The sequence below is a fragment of the Tupaia chinensis genome, unplaced genomic scaffold (assembly GCF_000334495.1).
Source record: "Tupaia chinensis unplaced genomic scaffold, TupChi_1.0 Scaffold144433_1, whole genome shotgun sequence".
Classification (NCBI taxonomy): domain Eukaryota; kingdom Metazoa; phylum Chordata; class Mammalia; order Scandentia; family Tupaiidae; genus Tupaia; species Tupaia belangeri.
Window position 1 is genome coordinate 12,912 of NW_006204293.1, and position 3,262 is coordinate 16,173.

The 3,262-nt window shown below is 43.4% G+C and overlaps 2 pseudogenes; both read right to left on the reverse strand.

Annotated features, from left to right (window-relative positions):
* Positions 1-632, reverse strand: part of LOC102496705 (CDK2-associated and cullin domain-containing protein 1-like) — a 1,728-nt pseudogene extending 1,096 nt beyond the window's left edge.
* A 777-nt stretch (positions 633-1,409) lies between these two features.
* On the reverse strand, positions 1,410-2,248 carry LOC102497120 (RNA-binding protein EWS pseudogene; annotated as a pseudogene).
* Positions 2,249-3,262: the final 1,014 nt, after the last annotated feature.

Genomic DNA, 3,262 nt, shown 5'->3' on the forward strand with positions numbered 1-3,262 from the left:
CACAGAAAGTGAGGAATCACCATCTAGGAGGATGGTCATGTTGCAATCCCTTCTCCTTTATTCTGTTTTCAATATTTTGGGCACACATGCACATATGTCTGACATGAATGTCAAGTTTCTGTGTCTGGTACTTGAACCATGGTCAATCATATTGACATCCAGCACCTTAACCACTAAGTGACCTGAAGCCCCCAGTATGTGCTCTTGTAATCTTTAAAAGTCATATTCATTGAGGGCTTGGATGTGATGGTGTTGATGGTAGAGCTGAGGTGAGGGTTGACTTGGTTACAGTCATGTGGCAGCTCTTTAACATCATGGTCACCCCATTGGCCTCCAGTGGTGGTGGGGACCCCATTGAGAGCCCTTCATTTGTGCCTTTCCTATCCACAGAGACAGCAGACTCTGTCAGCGATGCCCCCTGAAAACTCTCAGCAAGAACTTGGATCGACAAAGTGCATGATGGAGGTGGTAGCAGTTGCAGAAAACCTTACGAGGTCACTTCCTAGTTGTGAATGTCCACACACAGCGATGGCAATGGTCAGACACTCCACACACTTCTCTAACTCACTTTGGGCTAGGAATGCTTCACCAAGCTGAATTTCTGCAGAGAAGGCTCTTAACTGCCTCAGCATCTTTAAGGTCAGGTAACTTGGAAACCCTTGTCAAACTTCTCTTTCTTTCTTCATTGTTGCAGCCTGTTCTAGAAGTTGAGGTCACTCCATTGCTTTCAATCAAAATAAATGCAGTACCTGATGAACAGGACCTGGCACGTGCTGGTGGTGGCTATGGTGCTATTCTGGCCCACCATCTTTGCCATACTGAGTGTGAAGGTGGTGCCACTCACACCCATCGCCAGTTGGCCATGGAAGCATGAGGCCTTAACTACTTAATTATATAAATATTTTTTATTTAATTATATAAATATTTTAATTTTTCTAGAGGATTCATTTTTTCATTACAAAAAGTTTTTTCTTCCGTGAGAGACAGATAGCGCCCTCAAGAGAGTCTTGATATCATGATTAATTCTCACACTCAGCCAGCCTTGAACCACAGCACACATATGCTCAGCATACTCTAGTAGGTTTCCAGCCTTGAACCACAGAAATATTTCCAGGTTAGTCACCCTCATGATTGTGTTTTACTGCTTTGTACCATCTGTACCCTCAATGTGATATTTCTAAACAGCTCACAAATGGCGTTGTTTTTACTATTAATTATGGCATTTTTTTTTCAATAGGGCATGTATGCTTACTTAAGAGACACAGAGAGTGAGGGAAAATGAGAAATCACTCCCCAGAGCAGATAGCCATCCCTATTCTCCTCAGAATTTTGGACATGCCTGTACAGGCAGCCAGTGTGATTTACAAGCTGCTGGGTCTGAAACTTAAACTGCAGAGTTAGCTGCAGGATTATTTTAAAACAAATTTTTTTATGCTGCTGGGGTGGTCTTGTTGGAATGAACTCTGCTGCCCGTATCTGCTGCTCTGTTGGCTATATTGATTTGGAGCCTGGCTATAGAATCCAGTGGGGGGGAGGGGGTTAAATAGTGGGAGGCTGCTGCCCATAGCTGCTTTGTTGACTATAGCTACTCTGCTTTCCATAGCTGCTTGATTGCCCATAGGTGTTCTGCTGAGAATAACTGCTCTGATCATAACTTGTCAGCTGTGTAGAGGAATAGCTGGTAGGAAGATAGGATGGATGTGCAGTGACTGGCTGCATGGGATAGTTCCCAGGTACCTGGGGATAACTGTAGTTACTTTGTCCACATTCTAGGCTGGTCTATTGTAACCACCTGTCCTAGATTGACTAGTCTCAGTGGGCTTGTCACCATCCTGTGGCCTTGCAGATGTGGTGGCTGCAGGCTGTTGCCCATAGGCTGGGTAAGCAGGCTGGGTGCCATATGTAGACTGAGTTGCATAGGAGGCTTGGGTGGTGGTGACTGTAGCAGTGGAGGTATCATAACCACCAGTGCTGTACCCCTGGACAGGCTGACTGTATGCCTGGGAGGCAGTTGAAGTTGTATAACCAGTAGGAGGCTGTCCATAAGAAGTTGCATAGGTGGTCTGCCCATAAGTTGCAGTGGTCTGAGCCTGGGTATGGCTGACATTGGTGGGCTGTCCATAGGTTCTGTAGCTTTGTAGCGCATAAGCCTGGGTGGACTGTGCATATCGTTGAGTGGGCTGGGTGGTGTAAGCACTGTAGCCCGCTGGGCTACAGCTTGACTGTAGGTACAATTCATGGACACCATTTTCTCTCCTTCCTCCTCAATCTCTCAATGTCCATCTCCCTCCCTTTCTAAAATAGTTTTAAATAGTTGTATGTGAGAAAAAATGGGCTGGATTAGTTTTAAATTTTTGTTTAAATAATTATTTTTTTCTTTTCAAATAATTATTTATTTATTATTATTTTTTAATTTGACGAGAGAGAGAGAGGAGAGAGAGAGAGAGAGAGAAGAAATGTGAGAAACCAAGCCTCCAGGTCCAGGACTCAAACCACGGTTGGCCATGTGGGAGTCCAGCACCTTAACCACCACACCACCTGCTATCTCGTTGTTTAAAGAATTCTGTCTGTATTGACAAAGATTTTCTGTTTTACCAAAATTTAATCAAGCTTCCTAAACTTTACCAAGGTGTGTTTCTTCACTTTTCTATGAAATCAATGTAGGTGAGCTTAAGAAGTATCCTGCTTAACCCTAAGATTACCTCATAGTAATTTGCTATCCACTGGCCTCCACCCTGCTACATGATGCTAAGTTCACACTTGTCCATCCTATATTCAGAGTTGAATCCATTCTCACTCTCATACATAGTCTCATTGTTTCAGTCCCTGTACATGTCTCCATGGTCTAATAAAATATTATCAGTTACTGTGCTAACTATGTAGGTATATTTACTCATTTTAAAACTTCATTATAATTTAGGAATTACACATATTTTTTTAAAGGTTTTTGCTATAGGGTGGGCGTGTTTATAAGAGAGAGAGAGACAGAAAAGGAAATATCACCTCCCAGGATTAATGGTCATGGTGCCATCGCTTCTTGATTCTGCTCCTGGGATTTTGGGCACATACACACATGTGCCCTGTGTGAGTTTCGAGCTGCCAGATCCAGGTGCCAAACCATGGTAGGCCATGTGGAAGTCCGGCACCTGAACCACTACAACACCTGCTGGTGACTGGAATTTAAAATTTGTACATGTTTCCTAAAGAGTGGCTAATTTTGTTACTCCTTTTTTTTTTTGCCTTAGGATGGGTGTGCTCTCTC